The sequence below is a fragment of the Ixodes scapularis genome, unplaced genomic scaffold, assembly GCF_016920785.2.
Source record: "Ixodes scapularis isolate PalLabHiFi unplaced genomic scaffold, ASM1692078v2 PGA_scaffold7__128_contigs__length_106722199, whole genome shotgun sequence".
In the NCBI taxonomy this organism is placed as follows: Eukaryota; Metazoa; Arthropoda; class Arachnida; order Ixodida; family Ixodidae; genus Ixodes; species Ixodes scapularis.
The window spans coordinates 688,670-694,721 of NW_024609882.1; positions in this window are offsets into that span (position 1 = coordinate 688,670).

Below are 6,052 nucleotides of genomic sequence, written 5' to 3' on the forward strand. Positions count from 1 at the left end.
TGCAAGGCCACCAGTTGCCAAACCACACGCAACGCCTTCCTCTACGCAATCTTCAAATCGAGCTGAACGTGTGTCTGCCATACCACAGCGCATTTCGTCTCTTTCACAAGAACAGCAGGAGGCACGATACCTTGCCATCACATCAAAACACGGAGCTCCCGCCCATCGCCCCGGCCAAGATTTGAGCAAGGCTGTGTGCTACAATTGCCGGCAGCTGGGTCACCTCTCCGCCAAGTGCACCGCTGCAAGGACCCCTCGTAATCAGCAGCCAGCCAGCTTCAAGACCAATGCCCCTGCCATGTCCTGCCTCCAAAACTCTGAGCCACTTGAGGGCTCAATGGTCCAGTGTGCTGTAGTCCAAGCCGATGTCCCAACAATCGGCAAGGTTGACGCTTTCCCTGACAGTGGGTCTAAGTTGACCATACTGTCGCAAGAGCTTATCGGAACCTTGAGCTTGCTACCATGGACAAAGCCACCCATTGCTGTCGTTGGTGGCAGCACAGTTGTACCAACTGGTACTCTGTGCACTCGCATCTCCGTTGGTCCCATCTCTGCCGTCGTGGAGGTGATGGTACTTGCGCGCAACCCCCTGCCTCTGATCCTCGGAGAGGACTGGTTCGAAGCAGCACATGCAGAACTTGTTGTGAGGCCGCCTAATCCAACTGAAATTCGCCACCCCAGCTCAGGTGCCGTCTTGTTGTGCCAGGAGAAGGTGTTGCCGAGGATGTCGAACGCTGTCCTTCTCCACACCCTGACTTCTTCCCCGTTTGCACCGACAATCCCTTCGACAGGTGGTCTCCAACTCGAGCCTCTCCCAGATGACAACCAGCCCTTGTGGCTGGCTCTGGCATGCCATGAAAAGTCGCCCCAGCCAGAGCGTGATTCTCCAAAAACATGTAGCCCGAACAGTTTCGAGAGAAACAAGACAAGTTCCATTCTAAGCGAAGCCCAAATTGGCACAGAGCTACAGCCAGAAGAGTCTACTGCGATTCAAAATGTCCTGCAGCGACACATTGCTCTCTTTGCTACAGACGACAACGACTTGGGACTCTATGAAGGAGCACAGCACGCCATTGACCTCGTTCCAGACGCTGTACCTTACAGTCGGCAACAGTATCGGTATGCAGCTGATGACCGACAGTTTATTGAGCAGCAAACTGATGAGCTCCTGAGGAAGGGCATCATAGTGCCGTCTTCTAGCCCTTGGGCCTTCCCCATTGTCATTGTTTCTTGTGGAAGCAAGAAACGACTGTGTGTAAACTACATCCCACTTAACAAGCAGACAGTCAGTGTCGCTCAGCCGCTTCCCCGTGCCGAGGACATTATGGACGACATAGCAGGTTGCTCGCTGTTCGCCCGCCTTGACCTGAGGTTTGCCTACTGGCAAATAAGAGTGCGCCCGGAAGACCAGCTCAAGACGTCTTTCATTACGCATCGCGGCATGTTCCAGTGGACAAGAATGCCTCTTAGACTCAAAAGTGCCCCCGCTAAATTTCAAAAAGCCATGCAAGCACTCTTCGAGCAGCTTCGATCCCGTGTGGCAAGCAATGGGCTTGTCGAGAGAAGTAACGGAACGCTCGCCTCGGTGCTGAGAAAGATGTGCAACGCAGAGCCATCACGTTGGGAAGAGAAACTAAGCGCCGCAGCCTTCGCTGTGAACACAGCCGTCAATGCAACTTTACAGTTTTCCCCTTTTGAGTTGCTGCACGGATATGTGCCCAAACTGCCCATGGAGAAGTTCCGACGCCTTGGAACCACCACCCTAGAAGCAAGACTTCTAGACCTTTCAGAACGCCGCAGTGAAGCGCAACAGAATTCTGAGCAAGCTCAGCAACGACGGAAACGTCGCTATGACGAGAGCCATCGCCATGTCACCTTTACACCAGGCCAGCATGTATGGCTTCGACGTCAAGAACCAATCACAGATGGCACTACAAAACTTGCTCCAACCTACAAGGGACCTTATCAAATCATCGCACAGAAGACTCCAGTCACCTATGAGATTCGCCGTATAACTAATTCAGCCGACAATTCATCAAGAGACGAGAGAGTTGCGCACTCCAGCCAGCTCAAAGTATTCCGTCCTCCATACGTTGACCCTACCCTCCTTGCCCATCTGCGACCCACACCGACAGCCTGTGCTGAACCAGACCCTGTGACAACCGGACCAACAGCCAGTGCCGAAGCAGAACCCGTAACAACCGGACCAACGCCTAGTGTCAACACAGAACTTGCAACCCCCGGTCCAAGCTCGAGGACCCAACGAGTGCGGCGCCTGCCCAACTATTTGACAGATTACGACCTTTCTGAATGAAAGCTTCGGGACCAAAGGGCCTTGGTCCTATTAAGAGGGAGTCGGATGTGAGCAGGCTCATTACTAGCGCCACCTGCCGACATCTTGTTGTTCACAAAGCCAAGCCTGGCCCAACGAGGAGACTCTAGACAACGCTCCCGCCATGCGATGTTCCCGCCATAACCGCCGTATGAATTTGCCATCGTTATTAAACCCTTTAAGTAACGTTTAACTCTGCCTCTGTCATCCGTACCCTCACAATATTATGTATGCAATAGTGATTTATATCAGCTATTAATAATTAACAGGGTGACGTCACTTCCGGCGTCGGAGGAGTGATTTGCACACAGGTACCACTCCTCCGACGACCGTCGGAGGAAGCACTTCCGCCTCTTTTCCGAGTCATGTAGGAGGTGTTGCATGCATTGTTGCCAAGGGGGATAGAAGGGTAGGAGAGGGCATGATGTCGGCCGCGTAGCCTCCACAAGCCGTGCTCCCTTGACGCCTCGCCTCTTTCTCATTTTCCTCCTTACTCTCCTCACTTACCACGCAACGTGACCACATCACGTGACCGTAGCTAGCCTTCGTCTAGCTATGATTGGGTACTAGAAGACACCACAGTCTAGCCTTCGATCTGATAAAACCTACCGGACGGAGCGCGCGCAACAAGGAGGTTAGAAGCACTAGGAGGGGGCACGTTGCAATATTGGTGAAGCCTAGTCATAAAAAGTTTAAACGATTTTGTGCCCAGCGTGACCACAGATCTCTCTGGCGATTGGTGCGCGTGACATGTAGTGTGAGATGGATGGTTGATTGTAGGAGCGCTCCTTGCAGGCTTGCACGCGCTCCGTCCGGTAGGTTTTATCAGATCGAAGGTTAGACTGATGTATTCTAGTACCCCATAGCAACACGAAGGCTAGCTACGGTCACGTGATGTAGTCACGTTGGCATGGTAAGTGAGGAGAGTAAGGAGGAAAATGAGAAAGAGGCGAGGCGTCAGGGAAGCATGGCTTGTGTAGGCTACGCGGCCTACGTCCATGCCCTCTTCTACCCTTCTATCCTCCTTGGCGCGCAAGCCTGCAAGGAGTCCTACAATCAACCATCCATCTCACACGTGACATGTCACGCGCACCAATCGCCAGAGAGATCTGCGGTCACGCTGGGCACAAAATCGTTTAAGCTTTTTATGACTAGGCTTCACCAATATTGCAACGTGGCCCCTCCTATAAAAAATTGTTGCCTAGCAAACGCCTTGCGCGCGGCGGCGTGCGAACTCAAAATCCAGACTGCGTTGTGCAAAAAAAGAAAAGCTACTCTTTGTTTTTTTTTCTTGCTTCCGTTGGATCTTTGCGAATTTTTTAACGCCTTTTGCAAGGCGTTTTTCTCCGGTGTTGCCCAGGCATTCACGACCTCGCTGCACCAGGATAGAAAAGTGCGTTCATTTCGCGCGCGTGGGGGGAGGTAGTTAAAATTTGACGTCCGAGTTGGGGGTGCGTTTATTACGCGAGTGAAAAAAAAAAGTCGAAAATTTGAGAGCCGATTTGGGGGGTGCGTCTATTACGCGAGTGCGTTCATTGTGCGAGTAAATACGGTATTTACACGCAGCAAGAGGTGCTTTTATCATGCGCCCGTCTAAGCACTAGTCGAACCCGGATATATCGAATTCAAAGGGGATCGTAAAATAGTTCGATATATCGATAATTTGATATACAAAAATGTGTTAACTTAAGCTTATCAAATAGAGCCGCTAAATACAGTAGAGCTTAGTTGGTGAAGATAACAAACACCGCCGCGTTTACGCGACGGTGTTTGCAATCGCGCGCGCGACCTCCGCACAGCACCGGCACAAAACACAAATTAAAAAAAATGAAAGAACGGAAAAAGCAAGCCGCATAAAAACAAACAAAAAACGCTCGATCCATAGAATAAAAGCGCAAAGCAAGAACGGCGAAAGAAAAAGGTAAACAAAGATAAGGGTTCAAAGTGCGATTGCTCAATCGTTGTCGACTTGACGAAGACTTTTTTTGCTTATTTTATTTTGGGGCTAAGGAGCATACTCTGCCCTCTCTACGCGCGCTGTTGCCCTTCCATTTGCTTTTGCCATCCTCCACTTTTTTTTAACTGCCTTTTTGTTGAGTATCCCCGTGTTGGCGGTCTGCCAGCACGGCAACGCGAGCTATGTTGCTCCGCGGGAGCAATCCGACCGCGGGAGAAGCGAAGGGCCGCCGAGCTTCGTTCGCTATATCGAGTGTCACCGCCATGGGAGTTCGATACAAAAAGACAACGCTCCTATACAATTACATGTGATTTTCAAGGGGATGTTTGGACTGTTCGATATAAGCAATAATTCGAAATACCCGGGTGTGATATAACCGGGTTCGACTGTAAACGGTAAATGTAGTATATTTTTGCGGTGCATGTCAATGTCCCAAAATATTCAAAACTACATTCCCATTTTTTTTTTAACTGTCCGCACTTAGTAGAATTGGGGGAAGCTTGTCCTTACACCCGAGTGATTCCAACTCTGCTCACGTTCCTGCATTTGCCGATCAAGACATCTTCTCGTGCTTTACAACTCCAAAAAAGGTGCACAAACGCTAGTTTCCTTTTTCATTTAGGTGAAGGAGGAAGACCAGCGGAGCTGTACTATGGTGGGAATGAAGTAATGACCGGCCGCAAGTCTGCAAGCCAGAGCGGAAAGGCTGGAAAGGTTGCCGTGATCTATGAGCGATGGCGCAACCAGACAACCGGCAAACACAGCACTCTGGACAGCTACCGCCATCTATGAGCGACGGCGGCAACCAGAGTGTTGTGTCGACATTTGTTTGGTACCAAACACGATCCTGGGGAACCTAGAAAGAAAAGGAAGGAAGACCAGCGGAGCTGTATTCGATACACTGTGTGCTTCTTCGTCCGTTTTTTGCGCTGTTTCCTACAATGAATTCCCACCAATGCGCCCAACTATCCCTTCTTCTATTATAGCTGGAAAGGTTGCCGCCATCTATGAGCGACGGCGGAAACCATACTGGTTGTGTGCTTGCCGCAGTGCTTATAGATGGCAGTAGCTGTTCAGGTAGGTCTGTGTTGATATACACAGACATGATCCTGGGTAACCTAGCCCTTAACAGCTCCGCTGTAAAAATCTCTAGTTTGCTGTATGCCATAGCAAACACGGCCCGGCACGCAGGCTTCGCACAAACATGTGGGCCTCGCACAAACATGGCGGCAGGGGGCTCGACGTGCAAGGAGCATTGCCCTCGATGGAAAGGAGGAAAACGCGGGGAGAGGAGGAATTGACCTTAAGGGAAGGCGGTCCACCCCCTTCGCAAACCTTGAGCGAAGTGGGGTTGGGGTGGTGTGCTTGGGGGGTGCACTAATCTCTTCTGGGGAACCCAACGGAAGAACAAAAGGAGGATAAAGAGCAGTTGCTTTAGTCGCATTCTCACCTTCAAAATCATCGATAAATCCCACAAAGGGTGTTTTTTCTCCCTCTCCCACCCGTCATGCACATTTTTTTCCTCTCCTCTCAACCTCTCCGTCTCAGGATCATTCACAACTTTTAAGTGCTTAGGTGTCCTCGGAATTTTTTCTCATTTTTCAATGTCTGGCCCCCACGCTGAAAACATGCCCGATTACAGTTGGAAAACAAATACAACCCAAAAAATTATGAAATGTAGCAAAATAAATAAATAAAAGCTTTAACTAGAGTACGCTTTGCATTCATTTTAGGCAGCGGTACTTGACATAAAAAAGGGTATC